The 22,878-nt window shown below is 44.6% G+C and overlaps 1 protein-coding gene across 1 annotated transcript in view; it reads right to left on the bottom strand.

Annotated features, from left to right (window-relative positions):
* Positions 1–22,601, bottom strand: part of ARHGDIA (Rho GDP dissociation inhibitor alpha) — a 556,749-nt gene extending 534,148 nt beyond the window's left edge. Inside the window, exon 1 of the mRNA XM_044068209.1 lies at positions 22,458–22,601. The gene's annotated coding sequence lies outside the window, so the exon portion shown is untranslated. The remainder of the gene's footprint in view (positions 1–22,457) is intronic.
* Positions 22,602–22,878: the final 277 nt, after the last annotated feature.

The following is a 22,878-nucleotide window of genomic DNA, read 5'->3' as shown; positions in this document are numbered from 1 at the left end:
CATAAACATATGCCAACTAGGGGGAACCAACAATGAAACAAGGATATGGCCAGAGGGTGCAGTCTCAGCACTCCAACACTGTTTCGCTAGTACAAACTGGAGCATATTTAAAGAGGCAGCTACTGTGAATCAATTTATCAACCAAGAGGAGTACACTGTAGCAGTGAAGGGCTACATACCAAAAATGTGTGGATGATGTGACAAGTCACCAAAATCATCACACATGCCAACCAGAAACCCTGATTGACCAGCGAGGTGTACGAGCTCTTGAAACAAGAAATGCAGCCTTTAAGTCTGGAGACAGGGATGCCCTCAGAATAGCCAGAGCAAACCTGAGAAAAGGAGTGAGAGAAGCAAAATGTGCCTATAGTAGGAAGATCCAGAGCTACTTCTCTGAGCAAAGAGACTCCAGGCGACTATGGCAAGATGTCCAGTAAATACAGCAATGTACTACTTAAGCCTATTTTTTTTTTTTTTTTGTGGAGCTTCTCTCCCCGGGCCTTCGCTGAAAACAAATAGACTACAGGCACTTATCTTCACATTGTGAGGACAAGGAATTTCTTAAACATGCTCAATATCTATTTCAGCAGACTCAAAGAAGGGAACAAAACAGTGACAAAACTGCCCACCTGTCAAAACAAAGAAGTGCTCATCCTCAATGCAGCTCATGCCCAGAAGATACTGCGCAGGGTTAACCAGAGAAAAGCAGCTGGGTCCAACAACATCCTTGGGCTAGTACTCAGACTGTGCAATTCAAACATATCCTCATGGATATCTTTAATATCTCAGTCAGGAAATATAGTTCTCAAATGCTTCAAAAACGTGACAATACCACCAAAGAAGTCACCACCATCATGCCTAAACGAATACCACCCTGACCTCCATAGCGATGAAAAGCTAGTCAAACAGGCATCATCTTAACTACCTGTGGGTCTTGACCCACTGCAGTTTGCTTACCGAGCAAACTGCTCTACTGCAAACACCATAGCACTGGCACTTCACTTTCTAGATGGTCTAGAGGTAAGTGAACAGCTACCAGAGGTTACGATTCACTGACTTCAGCTCTACTTTTAATACAGTCATCCCTATACAGCTAGTAAGGAAGAGTCTTCAACTAGGCATCAACACACCACTTTGTAAATGGATTATGGACTTCCTCAAGAACAGACTTCAAAGTGTGCATAGGAAACCATTTCAGATAGCATCTCAGAATTCTGGAAATTCTCAAGGCTGTGTACAGAGTCCTTTGTTGTTCACACTGCTAAGAGACTGCACAACAGGTACAACACTAGCCACATCAAGTTTACTGACGATACAACAGTGGTGGGCCTCATCAGCAACGATGAGGTAGAGTACAGGGCTGAAGTAGAACAGATTACCTGGTTTGACAGTAACAAACTTAGCACTAAACGTGAACAAAAAGGAAGTGATTATGGACTACAGGAAAACCTGCAAAGAACATTCTCCTCTAACCAACAACTAGGCATCAATACACCACTTTGAAACTGGATTATGGACTTCAAGAACAGACTTCAGAGTGTGCATAGCAAATAACTCTTCAGACAGCATCTAGAAGACTAGTTTTTTTTTTTTTTTTTTGCTAAAACTATCTTGTTTGCTCATTTACCACCTTTCCTAGCTGGTATAGTCCAGATCCTAGGCTTTGCTCATCTCAGGACTTTATTTTCTGTGTTCAGACCTTGCTACGGTGGAGGGAAGTCCTACTGCTTTGCCAGTGGGAGTGGCGAGCATTACACTGCCTGTCCAACACTAGAGGAGTGGTTTCCAGCTCTGAAATTGTAATTTTATTAGCCTTTAGGGGCTGATTTCTATTCCTTTCAACTTTCTGGCTTAGAAACGCGTGTGTTTGCACATTTTTCTATGCAGAACCGCAGGGCTACAGTTAAAGTACTGCAGGTGCCAGAAAGTCTGCTCTTCAAATTGTCCCTTAGAACTACCTGGTTTCTCAGTAGTAGCACTACAAATCTGAACCCCTGGGACTAGCACTTGCTGTAGAACCTGCTGGAAAGCACTAGGAAGCCTGAAAATGATACAAGCACTCAACTCTCCTCGTCAATAAGGAGAAATTAATCACTAATTAAGCACTACACCTCAAGCAACTCATAGCCCTTAAAAACCCACACATAGCAACAATAAACCCACATATGCGGAGGCCCTTAACATTAACCTGCCCAAGCAACAAGGACCTCTGAAGCTGAAACGCAAACACCAATCACAACCAAAGTGACACAGCTCACACCAGTGTGCCACCCAACAGCAGCCCCTAAGGCAAGACAATGTACTCAACACAGTCATAGGCGATTCTATAGTCAGGAACACTGATGCCCCAACTCACCAGGCTGAACAAGGAGAAAATTACAGTCAGCTGCCTGTCGTGTGCCAGGATCCATCACATAACACTTGCACTCAAGTCACTCCACAACAAGTACAAATATGACTCTGTCCTGCTCCATGTTGGAGTGAATGACTCAAGACGTACCTCCCTGGACTACATGGAGAGACATGGAAGAGCTCTCGGATCATGTGGCCCAGACAAGTATGGCCCTAGTCCCGAGTACCATCCTACCTTCGCCCATAATACCACAGTATACAGACAAAATGATTTGACTTCCAACAACTGGCTAAGCTTCTGGTGTCAAAGGGGATCCAGTATCTGTCTGCCTGGGATGACAGTATTGACAAACCACGATGCTTTGCCAGAGATGGTCTACACCTGTCACCCCTGGGATTCGGGTTACTAGATGAAGCTCTTGCCACCCCTATAGTGCCTTTTTTAGGCAAGGTTCAAAAGGACAAAACCACCATAACAGATACAAGCATGCAAAATTTGAAGGTAATGCTACTCAATGCTAGAAGTAGCAACCTCAAAATGCACTCTCTCGAGGCACTCCTAAAAATGGAGAACATAGATATCTGTGCAGTAACAGAGACCTGGTTCAAGACTCCAGAGAGCACCCCTGCAATATCAGGCTACAACTCTTACCACACTTTTCAGCAACAAAACCAAGACCAAAACCCTAAAGGTGGAGGAGTGTCCATATTCACACCTCCAGACTACTTGCCCAACACAATGCATCTGAAATTCTCCAGGTGCAACTCAGTACTGGCAAAACCTGTCAGGAGGAGAAGGAAATCACACTCACTACAATTCCAGTCCCACATAGACCTACCACGACAGCAAACCAAACACAAACATAGAAAAACATACTCTGAGGCTCTAAATAAACATCTGCCTAAGCAGCAGAGACCTCCAAAGCAGACACCCAAGCAACCGCTACCCCAAAACAAAACACGTGCAACACATAGCTCACAAAGCCAGTGTGCTAAACAGTCACAGCCCTTAAGGCTAAAAAACACACCTGATACACTTGTAATAGGTGACTATAGTCAGGCACACTGACGTCCCACTCGAGGCTGAACAAGGAGGAGGCATACCGCCTGCTCAGAGGCGATCTGTGCCTGACGTACAAAGACATGTCCAACCCGGAATTAATGGACATGCTGCACCTCAGAAAATCCAAATCCCATCGAGCTATGCGCTCGAGAGACTTGAGCCTCAGCACTGAAATAATGGGACATGCTGGAGGGACAGATTCATAACCCAGAGGTTCCCTTCACTCAGGAATAAAATCCCAGTCCAGGTTAGGCAGAGTCCCTCATTGACTCTCTTCAAGAGGAATCTTGATGAGTGGATGGGAGATGGTAGGTTTACCCCGGGTATCACTTCTGTGTCACTGTTAGACAGAGGCACAGTATACTAACCTTGAAAAAGGGCATAGCAAAATTTAAAATGGGTGGCGAAAGCCAAACACACTCTGGCTAGGCTTATAAATGCCCTAGGGCAGATTGCCTAGTATGAACCTATGAACCTATAACACTGCAATCCAAATTGTAGCTTGCTACAGATACCCCACCATGCCCAAAGATTCTCACTACACCTTTCCAAACATACTAGAAAATATTAAGATACAACCAAACACCCTAATACTGGGTGATTTCAACTACCCTGCCATTAAGTGGGAAAACTACTCTGGTACCAACACCTTTTCCCAGCAGTTCTTGGAATTCATAAATTCCAATGCCCTGGTTCAATTAATCCACTGTCCCACCAGGGGCTCCAATATCCTAGACCTGGTCATTACCAACATGGGAGATAGATGCTCCACACCAGTGGTCACCCCCTCATTGGTCAGATCGGACCATACGCAAATCACCGACATCCACATCCAACCCCCCAGTAAGGAAACCTCCGTAAAAAACTTCTCCAAAGCCAACTTCATGCTACTGAAGTAGTATTGACACCCATGCAGACTGGATCTGAAAGTTCCACTGCTGAATCCTACACTAAGGCACTGTATGAGCACATCCACTCATGCATGAATCGTGCCATCCCAAATAGAACCAAGATGCTCTCCACCAAAAAAAAAAAAAAAAAAAAAAAAAAAAAAAGGAGGAAGCCAATCTGGTGGCCCCCTGCCATAAACAAATTATACAAACAGATGGAAGATACTGTTGCAGAAAAGAGGAAAATCCCAGGATGCAAAACATTCCCTCACCAGCCTAAGTAAGAAGCGGAGATCCCTCATAAAATCCTCAAAAGCTAGTTATGAAAATAAAATTCCAAAGACAACCACAAGGCATTCTATAGTTATGTCAAGAATCTAAAATGGTAATGCTCAGATCTGCTCTGAGCTACAACAGAATGTCATTAAATATACTGATCACAAGGATATTGCCAATATCCTGGCAGATCTATTTAGTACCAACTTTACCCCCCTCTCACCCCCTAAAGGACCAATCTCAATACCAAAAGATTGGTAAATTCCAGTAATCACAGCCACACAGGTAGAAACTGCACTCTCCAAAGCTAAGAACACACCATCCATGGGACCAGATAACATCCCGGGCTGTGTAATATATGAACTACAAAATGAACTGGCACCTCACCCAAGTGTCATGTTTAATCATAGCCTCACCTCAGGCTTTGTGCCCACTGAGTGGCACACAGCTACAAGTTATCCCACTCCACAAGGGGGATCCACCTTGGATCCCGGGAACTGCCATCCCATCAGTCTGACTAGCCTGATGTGCAACGGCATGCAATGCATTATCATGGAACTTTTAAACAGACACTGGCAACTTTCAAACACTGGACCCCACCCAGTTTGGGTTCGTGAAGGGCCGATCTAGTCTCCTGAACCTGACTGACTTCTACAAATCAGGTCTCCAGAGCTGTGGACGAGGGTAAGACAGTCCACACAGCCTATCTGGACCTCACCAAGGCCTTCAACACCACCCCCCACTCTAGAATCATAGATAAACTTACTAAGCTGGGCTTAAATCCCTGTGTCACTCGATGGGTTACCAATTGGCTTACTGACAGAGCCCAGTCTGTAAAAGTAGCAGACTCCAAATCCAGCTTGACAAGTGGAGTACCTCAGGGTTCAGTCCTGGGACCACTCGTTTGGCATCTACTTCTCTAAGTAAAGGCCAACACTAAGGGACTCTGGCTAACAAAGTTCGCAGATGACTGCAAACTGGGAGCCATTATTGAATCCCCAGATGTGGACATTCTACAAAAGGGCATTCAAGAAACAGATGCCTGGGGCCAGAGCCATGGGCTCAAGCTTAATACCAAGAAATTTACAGTTACCCCCTTTGGAAAAAAAAACATGTACCCATGAATTGCCACACAGGTGGCAGTACACTAAACATCAAAAGTGTGATGAGAGACTTAGGTGGACAGTGGTCTCACCTTCGATAACCATATCGCAACAGTCAGGAAATCCTATGTGGCATACCTCATCACCAAGAGCTTTTCATCCAGAAAAAGGAGGTCATTGTCCCACTGTACTCATCCCTCATTAGACCCATTATAGGAGTATAACGCCTCGTTTGGCATGTACCTCAAGACATCTGCAACTGGAAAGGCAGCAGAAATACCTCACTAAAAGAATTACAGGCCTAAAGCAGATGCCATATGCTGACCGCACTCCAACTAAACTCTGTGGCATAATCGTCTACTCAGAGGTGATCTCTGCTTAGCATACAAGGCCATGTCAAACTCTGAGCTGTTGGACATGCTCCACTTAAAGAAATCCCAATCCATCAGAGCCACATGCTCCAGGGATCTAAACCTTGTCATCACAATAAATAAAACATGCTGGAAGGATAGGTATCGGACCCAGAGACTCCCCATACATGTCAAGCAGAGCACCTCCTTGGCCCTCTTCAAAAGGGATCTTGATGATTGGAGGGGAGATAGGAAATTCACCCCGAAACATCCAGGGAATTGTTATGGCTAGGCTTGTATAGGCCCTAGGGCTGATAGCCTAGTACTAACCTATGGACCATCAGAGAAACAATCAAGAGCATGAGCAGCACAGTTTCTGGGTGTGCATATGGAGGGCTGGTGCCTCCTGACAATACTGGTAGGCCAGGACATCAGAGGCTACATTTCCTCAGAAGGTTGACGAGAGCAAACGTATCAACAGTTCTCAACATTCTACAGGGGTACAATAATAGAAAGCATCCTGACAAGCAACCTCAGTGTGGTATGGAGGCTGCTCTCTCTCTGAATGCAAAGCTCTCCGGAGTCTGGTGATCGCAGCAGAGAGGATCAAGACCACCCTACCAGCCATCCATGACCTGCACATGTCTAGGCAGGGCCAAAGTAATAATTAAGAACTGCACCCATCCTGTTCACAAACTGTTAGGGTACCTATCATCTGGCAAGTGTTTCCATAGCATAAGATGCAGAAATGCAAGATTCAGAAGCAGCCCCCCCCCCGACAGGCCATCAGGCTGAAACTCTGGCAACAATCACTCTCCATACCAACCATCTGGAAGACCACCTCAAACAGCAATAACCTGACTGCCGGTCTCAACCCAATATTAATGCAATACTCAATAAGATATGCCAATTCACTGGTCATCGGGGTAGTAGTAAAGCCAGAGAAATCTCAGTGCAATATATGCTGCTAGTCTAACTCAGTGTAAATTAAACTTTAGTATTTTGTGCAAGATTAAGATTACATACCTAAAACATTATAATATAGTTGTATGCATTAATGTCCTGTTGAATATATTTGACAATAGCGTTCAGAGATATGGAATTTCGTTCAGTTTTTGCACTTGTATGATTCTGAACTTTGACTTTACTTAGTAGCAGGATTTCCCCATTAATAAATGCCATGCGCACTCCCAAAAAAGCCGATAAGGAAACAGAATTCCATCAACCAGGCAGTCAACTGAAGAAATTGAGGGGGTGATGTGCAAAGACGAGCAGACCACTAGAGGACAACACTTGTGATAAATTGCCCATGGCCAATTTTAAACAGAAGGGAGAACCATGCGTGCCTGGGCTAAAAGTGGTCACCACTATGATCCGAGAGTTCATATGAATCTAACAAGAATCGGGTCATTACACGAGGGGGTGGGATCATAAAATGCACCCATCTTCCAAGCGCGAGTGCACAGAATCTTGAAAAAGGGGGACACAAAAGCAGCACTAAAAAGTTAGAGCACTGCAACAGGTTACAAAGGGGAAATTCTCTGCAAAGCCTGAGCATTCAGGCTATAGGAAAGTTGAAAATATTAAAACAAGTGCGCATTAGGCAAGCGGTCTTAAAAAGTCCTTGCAATAGACTGCAACAACTGTGGTGGGAAAACAGACACCGAGCCTATTAAAATGAGAAAAGCTATGCAAACCAAAACTACAGATTTAAACAAACTCAGTTAATGCATAAGTAATAAAAGTGCATTATGTAATTTGGAGTGGTCAGGGTATTCTGCACCAGATGCAAATGACACAGCATTCCTTTTAAAATGGCCAAAGTCAGAACGCTACCTTTGAGCGCATGGTCATGGTAAGAAATTCTTCAGTAAAACAAATTTGCACCTCACTTTGAACTACACAAGTCTTCACCTGTTAAACAGGACACTGAATTCCATGTCAAACACGTAACCTTCAAAGCACAGGAATACCTTTAGTTCATAACATTAGCCAAAATTATGTAAAATAAACCCTTGGAAGACTATCTCCTCGTTTTTTTTAATGGGGGGTAGGTCATATTACAAACTGTCCAAGAGCTTCTAATTTAACAAATATTGGTAATCTTTGATGCATACACAGCTTTCAGTATATTCTAAATCCTATTCACCATTCTCCCACTGTATATTTAACAAAATTCACAACAAGCAAAGAACAATATGTACACTACTTAAAGCCATGTCTAAGAAAGCCCCACATACAGGAAGAAAGATACAAACAAGTAACTATGCTCACTTCTGTAGGGAAAAAAAAAGCTTTCTGTAAGTATACTTTAATCTGCTATGGCTGTGCAGTCACAGAAACTTGGTTCAGGGCTGCAGAGCACCCCTGCCTCACCAGGATATACCTCATTCCACACATTCTGACTCCAAAAATGAGGACAGAAAGACTAAGGGCGGTGGAGTCTTTATCCTCATTAAGGACAGGCATACCTCCAGACTGGTTTACCAACATGATGCACTAGAATTACTCCAGGTGTAACTGACAGTTGGCAAAAACACCCACCTCCCCTCTATGTCTCAGGACATCCACACCTCCTACCTGGACCTACTTAACTCCATCAAGTTACCCCTAATACCTTGATCCTTTGTGACTTCAACTACCCCACCACAAACTGGTGAACTATTCTTCCACTAAATGTACTCACCCAATGATTCCTGGACTTCATCAATTCTAATGCACTAGATCAGCTGGTCTTATCCCCCACATGGGGAGATAACATATTGGACTTTGTTCTCACCAACATGGGTGACCGCTGCACCACTCCCATAAAACGTTCTTCCCTGGTGAGATCAGACCAGTCTCATTCAGTTTCTACCCCACCCAGTCTCCAGCCGTAACCAGGCTAAAAAGAAATTAAAAGCAGAGTAAAACCTCTTAAGGGAGGGTATCAACAGCTTCACACCACTGCCTCACCCACCCCCCGATGATGGACAACTCGTCAGTGCAGTATACAAAGACCTGTACAACTGCAAGGACTCTGCCATACCCAACAGAACTAAAATCTGCTCAAGGAAACAAACCTGTCTGGTGGACATCCTCTATCAGGCTTTACAACAAAAAGAAAAAAAAAAAAAAAAACTGTTGTCCAAGGGTAAAGGAAAAATTCCAAATAGGAAAAACTCCCTCCTTTGTCTCAATGTGATTAGATCACTAGTGAAAACCTCCAAAGCCAATTTTGAGTTTAAACTAGCCTCCAAAACAATGGGAAACCACAAGTCCTTCAGTTACACTAGGAACCTCCATGGCAAAGCCCAAGTTTGTTCCAAACTAGTACTTAACGGTACCACTTACACTGATCCTGCTGACTTAGCCAGCCTGCTGGCTGATCGTTCACTCCCCCAAAAGCACAGTTGACATCCCCGATACTTGTCCCACACATCGCATCTCTGTAGCTCAAGTGTTAAAGGCCCTATCCAAGGCAACACACAGCTTCCATGGGACCTGACAGCATCCCAGGCTGTATTCTGCACCATCTCCAACAAGAACTAGCTTCGCCACTGAGCACCATATTCAACCACACCTAACTACAGGCTTCATTCAAGCAGAGTGAACTGCCATCATTCCTTTGCACAAAGGTGGTGCCACTACTGACCCAAGAAACTATCGCCCCATCAGGTTTATTTATTTTTATTTATTTTATTTTACATTTGTTGACCGGGAAAGTCTGACTAGGTTTCACAGAGCCTGTTTTCAGCGGAGGCCCGGGGAGAAATGCTCCAGGTTGAGAAGTCTGATGTGTAAAGTCATGGACCGTATTATTATAGATATCAAACACGGACACTGGGAATCTACAAGCACTTGACCCTACCCAATTCGGATTAGTCAGGGGCAGATCTTGCCTATTGAACCTAAATGACTTCTTTAAGACTGTCACCTGAGGGAAAGTCAGTACATACAGCTTACCTTGCCCTGACCAAGGCCTTTGACAATCCCCCACTCAGGCAGCATCGAAAAGCTAACTCCTATCTAGTCAGATGGGTGGCCAACTGACTCACAGATGGGACTCAAGGTCAAAACAGGCACTGCCACCTCTGACAGCAGACCTGTCACTAGTGGTGTTCCCCAGGCATCTGTCCCAGGACCCCTACTGTTTGGCATATAGTTCTCAGAGGTCCAGGCAAAGATAAAGTGCCTGTGGCTGACCAAGTCTGTGGATGACTAAGTTGGGCGCTGTCCGACTCCCAAATTGATGTTAACATACTGCATGAGGATCTCACAGCTACAAATGACTGGTGCCAAAGTCATGGCCTTAAGTTAAATGCATCATGCCAGTCGGCAAGCACACAGCCCCTAATGATTACCACATCAATGGCAACCCCCCCCCCCAGCACACATGTGGTGAGAGACCTGGGTACTCACATTGACAATCCCACATTCGACCATCATGTGGCAGCAGTGGTGGTCAGAAAAGCCTTTTACTTGGTTCATCTTGTAAGTAAAAGGGATTGTATCCAGAAAAAGGAGGTCATTACCTTTCTGCACTCCTCATTTACTAGACCTACAATGGAGTATAATGCCCCATTTAGTATGTACCTCTCCAAACACCTGCACCAACTGGAAAGGCCACAAATACCTCACAAAGAGAATATATGGCCTCCAACACCTATCCTATGTGGACAGGCTAAAAATCACTATCATGCTACTCAGTTTCATATAGATAGCTCAGAGGTGATCTGTGTCTTGCCTACAAGGCTATAGCAAGACCCTGCCCTACTGGAGATGCTCCTTGTGCATTACCCGCTCGATAGGCCTAAATCTAATATGAGCCATCAACAAAACCTGCTGGAGAGAGAAGTTGGTCTCCCAAAGGCTGCCCAGTCGCTGGAATAAGACTTTCCATACATGTCAGGGTACCTCACAGACTCTCTTCAAACGCAACACTGATGAGTGGATAGGAAACCATAAATTTGTCTCGGGGGGGGGGGGGGGTTCCACCGTTGGCCCTCACTGACAGGGGCGACAGGTGCTGACTGATGGGGGGGGGGGGGGTAAACTCTTGGCTATGCTTGTAAGGGCCCCAGGGCTGGTCGAATATGGTGCTCAGTGGTGAAGCTAGTTCTTGTTGGAGATAGTGCAGAATACAGCCTGGGATGCTGTCAGGTCCCATGGAAGCTGTAGCCTAGTAATCTCCTATGAAAAAACAGATGGTTTTGGTGGTAGTAATGTGCTCCTCTAACAATACACTTTTCAGCAATAAAAAAGTAAGCTGTATCAGCAATAAAAAAATAAATAAAAAAGGAAGCTGTGGCTTGTAGCAGCGATTAGAAGATTGTTAGGAGTTTCCTATTAACCCCAGGCCAAACAGCAGAACTTGCATGCACATACACACAGCCAAGAAGATACTGACAAGATGCAACCCACAATTAAAGGGCTCCAGGAGGATACAACCATTACTCAGAGGATCCTCTCGTTTCTCTGCTCCACTTCTCCTCCCCTCCCATACTAGGCAGCACTCAATACACCCCCCTGCTTAGCCACAAGCTACAATTCCCTCTGTCAACTTACTCAATTGCAGAGCTATTCAGTCATACACTGCCTGTATAAACTGGTTTCTCTTCCAAATCTTGTATGTTCTCTCTTCCATATACTCCCTCTACACACTCAATACAGGCCCCATAACTGTGCTGCATCCATAGAGTATACCACAGTTTTACTGTGCCCACATAAGCACAGTGAGTATATTTCCAGTCTCCACCCAAAACAAAATCTGACTCCCAGATTCAAAATTCTCTACCATACTGGCCTAACCTTCCTTCCTCTGTACAGCTACCTGTCCAAAGGACTTAAAACATGCCTCCACTTACATATTATTCATGCTTTCCAGAAAAAGGAGAGACTTTAAGTGCTTTCAAAGAGGCATTACTCAAAATCTAATGGGCGCTGCAGCAGTCCAAGTGCAAAGTTCAAGCTACAAAACACGCAAAAGGTTGACGGTACATAGAGTTTACACCAGAGGCGCCCAACAGGTGGCCCTAGGGGCCACAATCCAGCCCACCAAAGCTTATATGGCCAAACCTCCTATAATGAGCAGTTATGTACCTACCATAACGTTCCATGTTAGTTGTCTTCTCTCGCCTTCTTTCTTGCTTGATGGGTTCGGAGCCGATCCCCGGCTCCGACTCGGCACTTGCTAAGCTCGAGAGTCACTTTTACCAGCTCGAGGCAGCCCCATATCCCATGATGCAAGGCGGTAAGTACCCAGATCTCGTTTGATGACAAAAGGGCAATAGCACCTAGCATAATAACTTCCCAAAGGAAGAAAGAAGAGGAGAAATAAACCTGTAGGATGGTAGAAAGACCAGCTCTGTATGGTCTTCAGAACTATCATTCTTTGTAGAGAAAGGTCTGTCCAGGCCTGGGGGAAGGAGGGAGGGTCGCAAGAAAGAAGGCGAGAGAAGACAACTAACATGGAACGTTATGGTAGGTACATAACTTCTCAATGTTAAGTTGTCAATCTCGCCTTCATTCCTGCTTGATGGGACCGCGTCCCTAGCACCTCTATCCTGGGTGGCTCAATGGAACAGACTCTTGAGGACGGTAGAGCCAAAACTGGCTCTGTCCCTGGAGGCCAAATCCAATTTGTAATGGAAAACAAATGTATGAGGAGTGGCCCAAGTGGCCGCTGCACAAATAGTGTCTAAAGGAAGTCTAGCTTGAAAGGCTGTAGAAGTAGCTAAGCTTCTGGTTGAATGTGCTTTAGGTTTTGAGCACAGCTGTTTTCCCTGAGCCGATAAATTTCAGAGATGACAGAAGAAAGCCATCTAGATAAGGTCACTTTTGAGACAGGAAGGCCTTTCTTGTTATCAGCATAGGAAACAAAGAGTTGATCGGATTTCCTGAATTGTTTTGTTCTGTCCAAATAATATCCGAGTTGGCGGTGGACATCAAGATAATGTAGTTTTTGTTCCGATCTGTTTGAATAGTTTGGAAAAAATACAGGAGAACAATGGCTTGATTCAAATTAGTCTTTGAGGCGACCTTAGGCAAAAAGGTCGGATTAGTTCTCAATGATACTCTGTCTTTGTGGAAGACCAAATGGGGGGGGGGGGGGGCGAACAGATAGAGCATGAAGTTCAGACACCCTCCTAGCCGATGTAATAGCTACCAGGAATAAAGTTTTCCATGAAAGAAATTTCAGGGAACAAGAAACAGCTGGCTCGAAGGGGGGAAGAATCAAGGATGTCAGCACTAAATTTAAGTCCCATTGAGGAGGAGGACTCCTGACTGGAGGCTTCAGGAGGAAAATTCCTTTCAAGAAGGCTCTACAAAGCCTGTGGGACATGATGTTGTGATCTGCGAACCCGACATGAAAGTTCGAGATAGCAGCCAACTGAACTCTAACTGTGGAAGAAGAGGAGCCCGCGTGAAAAATCTCAGCTAAGAAATCTAAAACTGCTTGAACTGGAGCAGTGAAGGGATCAATATTCTTGGCTTTAGCCCAATAAGAGAAACGTTTCCATTTGCTTGTATAAATCCTCCTGGTAGAGGATTTTAAGCACTGCTCTCATCTCTAGGACATTTATGTGCAGGTGGTATTCGAAAGGTTGCCACATCCCATGAACCATCCTGCCCTGATAATAACCCCCCCACCCGATCAGGGAGGCATCTGTGGTGACAGTGGCTACAGGGGATGGGGGTACAAAGTGTCTGCCTTGGTGAATCTGGGGAGAAGTGATCCACCAAGCAAGATGATTCTTGCAAATCTGAGTCACCAGTATTTGGTGACGCATTGGAAGTTGTTGGTAAGAGCACTGAGTGAACAACATCCATTGTAGAAGGCGCATGTAGAAGCGAGCCAGGGGAAGAAGAGTAATGGCCGCAGCCATGAGGCCTAATACCTTTAAAACCATTCTGGCCTGTACCTTCTTGTTGGCTAGAATGATCCTGACATGACTTTGAATGTCTGAAATTCTTTGATCTGTAAGGGTAGCTGACATCCGAACAGTGTTTAAGTTTGCGCCTATGAAAGTAATAGACTGGCAGGGCGATAAGGATGATTTTTCGGAGTTGATCGAGATGCCCAATTGAGAACAAAGATTTATCGTGTAATCCCTGGCTTGAACAAGCTGATGCCTGGTGGTGGCTGAAAGGAGCCAGTCGTCGAGATACGGAAACACCTGGAATCCTTGACGTCTCAGGTGAGCCGTGACCACTGCCATACATTTGGTGAACACTCTGGGGGCTGTAGTGAGACCAAAGGGCAGGGCTCTGAACTGGAAATGACTGGACCCCAGCCGAAAGCAGAGAAATCTCCTGGAGCGTCTGTGAATTTTTGTGATAGTACGCATCCTGAAGATCTATTGAGCACATCCAGTTCCAGTTGTCCTTCTGTAAGAAGGGCAGAATTGACTGAAGAGTGACCATTCGGAATCTTATCTTCCTCACAGACTTGTCGAGTCTGCTGAGATCCAATATTGGTCTCAGTCTCCCGTCTTTTTGGGGACCAAAAAGAACCTTGAGTAGATTCCGGGCTTGTTGTAACTGGCTGAATGGCTCTTTTTTGCAGAAGTTTTAAGACTTCTAACTCTGCAATTTCCCTTAGACCGGGTGGTACATCTGGAAGGGAATTTGAGTGATAGAAAGGACTTTCCTCAAAAGGAATTTTGTAACCCTCGGATATGATCGACTGTACCCATCTGTCTTGAGTGAGGGAACGCCAGGCTTCTGGGTACAGCGATAGTCTTCCCCCGACTGCCTCCAAGGACGGACAGTCGGGCAACATCTCAGGGATGCTGAAAGGGCTTGTCAGAGAGAGGCTCTCTGCTTCCCTGGTTTTGTGGACCCCCTCTGCCTCTAGAGCGGCGTCTGTTGTTGTTACCCCCTCTGCCTCTAGGGGTAAACTGACCACGTGAATCCGGCGCGACTCCTTGGGATTTGCGGAACCACATTTTTCCACCCTTCTGCCCTTTGGGGTAAGGTCTAGAAGGGGTGGAAAAACGGACTCTGACAGAAAGAGTTTTGCCATCCTGCTCACACCTGGTCAACGTTTCCTTCACTTGAGGGCCAAACAAAGCTGACCCATCAAAGGGAGAGTTTGTGAAGGACGCCTTAAAGGGATCTGCAAAATTACAGAGCCGCATCAAGGCTTGGCGTCTGAGCCACCCCTGTACCTGCGGCCCTACTCGCTCCATCAGCAGCATATATCAGTCGCATGGAGGAGTTAGCAATAGAATTAAGGGTTCCTAGCTGCGAAGCAATTTTTTCTTGAGCCCCTGCAGCTGTAGGATCCTGTACTACTTCACCTAGCTCCTTAAGGATATCCCTCTGGAGTCTGGTGAAGTGACATAGGTAGTTCAGCGAACGGATAGCAAAGGTTGCTGAAGAGAACATCCGCTTACCATATCTATCCATGGTCCTAGAGTCCTTATTAGGAGGATGGACAGGTACGGAAGGATCTGCAAGTTCCTTCTTAGTGGCAGCCGCCACCACCATGGCATCAGCGGGGACACCTTTTGTGAGGAATTGCTTGTCCGCCGGGGTAGTAATAAATTTAGAAGGCCTCCTAGGGACTGGCTCTACAGAGTCAGGAGCAGCCCACGCCTTTCGAGCAATAACCTGCATAAGGGGGTCGAAAGGCGGAGACACCCAGGAGGTGGAGGGCCGAGATCCAAACGCCTCCAGGTATACTGACTCATCCTCAGAGGGATTATTGGTGGGCCAGTTTCCCCTCTGTCTAAGGAGTTCTAGGATGTCTGAGAAGGAGACATCCTCAGAGGGGGATCTTGGGGATCCCTCTGACTCATCTAAGTCAGTATCTGAAGTGATAGACTCGGGGGAGTCTACGTGTTTCCTCCTATTAATTTTAAAGTTTTAGAAGAAAAAGGGGCAAAAGGAGCTGGTAAAAAGAGGACCTCATCAGCGAAGCGGCAAACGAGATCTGGGTACTTACCGCCTTGCATCATGGGATATGGGGCTGCCTCGAGCTGGTAAAAGTGACTCTCGAGCTTAGCAAGTGCCGAGTCGGAGCCGAGGATCGGCTCCGAACCCATCAAGCAAGAATGAAGGCGAGATTGACAACTTAACATTACACGGTTTTGAATGGACAGATGCACGTTGGGCATGGTAATGTGGCTCTCCAAACTTTGCAAAGCATAGAGAGTAACCCCCCCCCCAGGCAAAAAGGTTGGAGACATCATGGTTTACACCGATTAAAGGTCGGTAACCAAGTAAGCTCAATACCACTTTGTTTGGACCTTTTCATTACTCAGGTCACTGGACTGATCCTATTGGACTCAATTAGACACATTAAGCCAGAGACAAACATTCAAACAGTAAAGACATTAAAATTACATAAAATATAGTACTCTCACCAGTTTCATAGGATATTAGGCTACTGGCCCTGAGGCCCTTACAAGCCTAGCCAAGAATTTAGCCCATGTTCCAACAAGTTTGCACCAGATGCCATTATCCAGCAGGGACACAGGTGGAATCCCACTGGTGTATTTTCTGTTCCCCATCCAGTTAATGCAGGTTGCACTTAAAAGGGGTAAATGAGGTACGCTGCCTGACCTGGAGAGTGAGACTATTCCCTACAAGGGGGAGTCTCTGGGACACAAATACGTTCTGCCAACAAGTCCTATTGATATCACAGACCAGGTTGAGTGTGCGGGTTACTCGAGTGGAGCTTGACTTGTGGATATGCAGCAGTCCCATCAAGCAGGGTCCAAGATTGCTCTGTATGCTAGACAGTCTCATGCAGACTCCTCAGAGGTGGCTTGAGTAGAGGGCCAAGGCTTTTAGCCCGTGTAGGAAAGATGTTTGGAGGCCTTGATTCTCCTGGTGAGGAACCTCTGTGATCTCTCCAGCTGATGCATATGTGCTTTGTGAGGTACATGCCGAAAGGGGCATTGCACTCAATAATGGGTCTTATAAGGGAAGACTACAGAAATATCACAACCTTGTCGCTGGCTGAGACTCCCTTACTAATAAGGTGGTCCATGTAGGAAGCTTTCCACAAAATGGAGGCAATATGGTAGTCAAAAGTCAACTTGCTATCAACTTGGGTGCCCAAGTCCCTCACGTGTGATTGTGTGCTTAGGACTTCGTTATTAATGTGACAAATTTGTGGAGATGTCACTCCCCAAAGGGGACGATTTTTTGACATTCCGTTTGAGGCCATATTTCTGGCACCAGTCATTTGTTTGGGTGAGACCCTCTTGAAGGATGTCCACATCACTAGGGAAATTGATGACAGCACCCACCTTGCAGTCATCTGCAAACTTGGTCAGCCACAGCCCACTGGTTTGGTCTGCACCTCAGAAAACTATATCCCAAAGACCCCAAGACTTACCTCTGGGGTACACTGCCCATTCTAGGTCTACTGCTTGAGGTGGCTTTCCCTATTTTGGACTAGGTGAGTTCTGTCAGCCAGTTTGTACACATCTGGTAACATACGGATTGATACCTAGTTGAGAGAGTTTATTACACTCGAGTGAGGAAAGTACTGAAGGCTTTGGCCAGATCAAGATAGGCAGTATGCAGTCTTCCTCTTGTCCATGGCTTTGGTGACAGTCTCAAAGAAGTCAACCAAATTTAACAGGCATGACTCCCCCCCCCCCCCCCCCACGAAACCAAACTGTGTGGGATCAAGTGTTTGGACAGTGCCAATGTCCTTGTTAATGGAGGTCCATAACCATCCTTTCCATGGCCTTGCAGATCAGGTTAGTTAGGCTGAGGGGTCTATAATTTCCTGGGATCAGTGGACACTCTTTGTGCAAAGGGATGACAGTTCTCCATTCATCTGGAACGAAGTTGGTACACAAGCTTTGGTTGAACAGGGTGTCTAAGGACGCTTAAAGTTCCTGACAGAGCTCATTGTAGGATACAGCCTGGGATGTTATCAGGTCCCATGGAGGCTGTATTTTTTGCCTTAGAGAGGCTAGTGATGACTTGCTCCTTAGAGATAAGGGGAGGGGGACAAGTGCGGGAGATGTCCTGACTTACTGATTTGGGGGGGGGGGGCTGCCAGCAGATTGGCTATATCTATGGCATTTATGTATATGGTGCCCCGGACCACCAGTTCTGAGCAGGTTATCATGCAACACAGACCTATGAAATGAGATGCATGGATTTGTTAAAGGGTACAAAGATTTAGAGTTTTAAAAAGTTATAGGAAAGAAAGAAAAACTCAAGAATGGGAGAACGGCACACAGTAAAATAGCTTAGTGGTTGATGCTACTGAATAAACTAAATTAATATAACAAAAAGTGCTGCAACATTATAATTCTAAACCAATTCATTTTGTGTTCTAACAAATGTGCTGCATAAGGTTCTAGTCCTTACTTAAAAGTAGTTATGCCAAACAGGCAAAGCAATAACACTTCAGCAGGGTAGCAAAATGTTTTACAATGATACAGCCCTCACAAAAAAAAAAAAAAAAAAAAAAAGTGGGCGGCCGCAGTGGTGCAGCAGTTAGCGTTGCCGCCTCACAGCGAGAGGATCTCCGGTTTGATTCTCGGCTGGGGTGCCTTCTCTGCGGAGTCTACATGTCCTCCCTGTGGTCGCGTGGGTTTCCGGGTGCTCCGGTTTCCTCCCACTTCCCAAAGACATGCTGTAGGTGGATTGGACACTCTAAATTGGCCCTGGGTGTGAGTGTGCCTTCTGTGGAAGGTTGGGCGCCAGGCTGGCAACTCGACACCGTAAAACTCCACTGCCAATCATGAGCAGACAGGTGATCCGCTGTGGTGACCCCTAACTGGGAAAAAGCTGAAAGAAGACATCCCTCACAAAAGTCTGCCATGACATCGTCCCGGTTTACAGCTTCAGGCAGAAAAAGTTCAACAGAACAGGCCAATACTAATGCTTGAAGCATACCCAAGTCAGTTGGCAAACAAACATGGAGGACACGGGGGGGGGGGGGGGTAGCCAAGCTAGTCTTCTGTGGTGTACTGCACTACTGCTCAAGTTTTGAACAAACTGCTCTGCAGAACCTGCAGTACTCATTCATACTAGATACCAGAGATTAAAAGCAGGGTGAAAGTGGTGGAGCAGACTCCCATAAATAAGCAGCCGATTCAGACTCCCAGTGCACTTTTATCATCTAGGTTGCGCTATGTATGCATGCATACTTTTCTTAACTTGCCTTCTCAAAAGGGTGATCAATGCAGACATTCTTCATATCAGTTTTGGCAGAAATAAGTCTCCCCCACAGATGAAAAAAAAAAAAGAGTCTAAAAGGCTTTTACAAACAAAAGCTATACAGCTGTGAAAAAAATCTAGCAAGAATGGACAGATCTAAAATGGAATAACGTTAAATTCAAGGAGCAAAAATAAAGTGTGTAGGTAATTGAAACCCTTGGAAGGAGCATTTTATATTACATTTTAATTTGATAAATTAGAAAATTTAAAGGTCAACAACCCAGCGGACCTTTTCAGAGCTACTCATGTGTCCCAAAACAAGAATCAAATCCTGTACCTTGTGTCTGTAAGGTAAGCATCTTGACGATTATGCCCAACCCTCAAATGCAAATAAGAACCGAGGGAATTAAACCCTGTACATAGGTACTACTCTCGGTCTTAACATCTGTGCCAAATGCCAAGTAAAGTATTTGTAAACTAGATTCAAAACCTCCATGCATCACCTGTCCTCCTTCTCTAAACTCAGTGCACCTGTACCTTATGCCACAGAGATTTACAGACAGTGAGGGGTAGCAAGGTGCTAATCACATGACCCAAGCAATGCCACACAGACTGTCTGCCTAAACAGGGGTGGGTGGAGGGCATCGCTGTGATCCATAAACTTAAAATCAAGTCATGTGAGAAAAGGTGAGAGGTGGAACATCTAAAATATACAGAGAAAACTTCACCAGTAGAAGAGTGAACAGATTTTGAATGCTGCATATAGTACTGAAATATAGCCATTGTTAAAAAGCATGTATGGGATACACAACCGAGAAAAACATAACAGAAATAGTGTAGCATCTGCATTCTGAAATCATACAATAAAGATCCACATGCATTTGTAAGAAAAAGAAGCACCAAGGACGTGAAAGAAACTCCAAATTACATTAGAGAAATCACTACAACTGACCGGGTACTACACCACAAGCAAAGACATACAAAGGTAAGCAAGCCCAAGGACACCAGAAGTAAATTTTAGTTCACAAGGCAAAGAGGATGCAGCATCTCAAAATAGCAGAAGGGTCAAGCCAAATTTTAAAGCACTGGGTGTGGAGTAGGAGTGAGGTATGAAAGACTTTCATGAAAAGCAAACTTATGCCTTCCTAAATGATAATGACAGGCACTGACAGTTTTAGATATTTAACCTCAAGTACAATTCAACCAGTTAACATTTACTAGCAATTTTGCCAGTACCCAGAGTTACGTCAGTGGCACAGTACTCATCTGCCCAACATTTTAGGTTTGAAAGAAATTGTTCTGAGCTACAAAAACATATCTGTAGAAATGAGTGATCTGTGTACTTCAGCACATAAAAGACTGAAATATAAAAAAAACAGTTTTAAATAGAAATGACTTTCTACAGTGAGAAAACAGACAGGCTATGTTGGCAAGGCTATGTTGGCAATGCAGTCGTTACCGGCAATCAAAATCAGAGTTTTTACAACTCTTGTGGCCAATGACCAGGTAATAGTAGAACAAGGCAGGTAAACATATCTACAAGCTCATCAACCTCACTTCATATGTCAGAAGTGAGAAACAGGGAACAGCAAATATACAGCTTGGGTGTCTCACTACTCTACCCAACTATGCAAAACAGCTGCACATGAAAACATAGCGCTTTAATAGGTATGGGATCTAATGCCACAACGTTGCTACAAGACCAATAAATATGCCTGCTCCTCAAAAAGAGTTTATTCAAACTAGTCACGCACTGCTCCTCAAGTTAATTACTCCACCAAAAGCACACTACACAGCAAGTGGCATAAACTCATTACTCTAGCAACAGTACACTGCACAAAGCATGTGGCATAAAATCAATGCATACCTAGACTGCCTGCCAAAAAGTTTTACCCTCCCAGCTATATGAACCATCCCTTAAAATATCCCACATAGAATAGAATGTGCCCAAAAATATTGTACCAGTTTCAACCAAAGAAAATGCCAGCTATGACAAAAGTAAGGCAACATTCTTCCTTGTGACATATCTCCCAACTGCTTACTTCCATGATCAGGGACAAATCCAGTAATAATAATGTTGCTTTAAAAATGTCTCCTAACTGGAGATGCTGATAGAATAAAAAAAGAGAACACACATTTCTGAAATACCTGTAACTGTACTGCCATTACTTAAGTATAGTGTACAACCTTTTCTTCAAAAATTGCCAGTTTTAGGAGGACCAGAGCTAAAGTTCCAACCGATATCAGGACAGTAGCTCAAGAAAACAAGACGGTAACACTAGAAAAGGGTTCCTGCCTTGTTAACATTTCAAATGACATTTTAAGAGACACTATGCAAATTAAAAGTTACTGGGAAAACATTTTTAGCGCTGGTATTCTAACAAAAAGATTTTTAAAAAGTTAAGGTGCAGTACAGGCCTCCAAGATCCTTCCTTCTTTGGTAAAAATCCTTGAATAAAACCTTTGCCCATCGGGGAGAGCTGGGGGACGCCAATTCTAATATTCCCTAACAGACCGGTTACTAATCCATTATCTAGCAGATAAGTATACAGAAAGCCTTATAGCGTACAATTTCTTATTCCTACATCAAGCTTTAAAAATGAAAATCACAAATATAGAAAAAAAAAAAACACATTCATTAGGTTTACTTTCAACTCTAGGCTCCTAAAAGTCAACAGGTGACAGCAACTATGCGGCACGCCATAAAAACGGCTAAATTACCAAGATAGGAGAGGTTTACCACTACCTTAAGCAAACTGTTTTCTAATCTTCTGGGCACGAGGCAAGTCTCTACACCATTACCTCCAAAAAAGACATAATAATAATGCACAACATATACTTTAACCCCAACCACACCCAATCAATTCAGCACGTTAAATAGGAATTCTATGTTAGCAGGCTGTGGACAGGCTACTTTTTTGTCTAACCCAGAGAGTACCATGAAACATGAGAGAGTCACTAATTCAACTAATAAACCCCAACCAGCAAATGTAGCCCTCCTGTTGGGGAAAAAAACGAATTGTTAAGGTGCTTAGGTCACCACACCCACAAGTACAGACACGATTTTGCGTAAAAGACCCATTTGTCAGATTAGTAATACAATCTTACGTAAATTATACCTAAAAAGAGCAACTATAAGTCATAGTATTCATACAATATAAAGAACAAATCATGCGTCCCATCCCACTACTCTATACCCTCCACATCCACTAGCAGTGGATGCGTTTGCAGCCTGTGAGCTATTAAAAAAAAACATGCAGGCCCAAAACCACAGAATATTATAATAGCCAAAATATCTACGTACAGCTGCCGTTACTCGTACTCCACCGGTAACTAGCCTCCGTCAACTGTAAAATTGATCTTGCAAGAATGGCGAACGTGCCTAGGATCCACCCGCGTTCACACTTCCGGAACCAGTGTGTAATTTCCGCTTGTCAGTCCACTTTTCCGACAACTAGCAATCAAAAGAGCGCATTGTGGAAAGAGAAGGAACTGCGTAATTACGCCTGAGGGATTTTGCTAAAGACGATTTGTGGGCGGGAAATCCGCGGTGTGTGTGTGTGTGTGTGTGTGTGTGTGTGTGTGTGTGTGTGTGTGTGTGTGTGTGTGTGTGTGAGTGAGATGGCTCAAAGAACACAGAGTTTTTGCAACTGTTCATAATGATGTATAATGTGCTGTATGCAGTTTATTACCTGCTATGGCTTAGTGGCGGTTTAAATAGACGG

The sequence above is a fragment of the Protopterus annectens genome, chromosome 4.part0, assembly GCF_019279795.1.
Source record: "Protopterus annectens isolate FY-2018-M chromosome 4.part0, PAN1.0, whole genome shotgun sequence".
Lineage (NCBI taxonomy): Eukaryota > Metazoa > Chordata > Ceratodontiformes > Protopteridae > Protopterus > Protopterus annectens.
The sequence above is the reverse complement of the archived record's forward strand: the minus strand, read 5'-3'. Positions and strand labels throughout refer to the sequence as shown.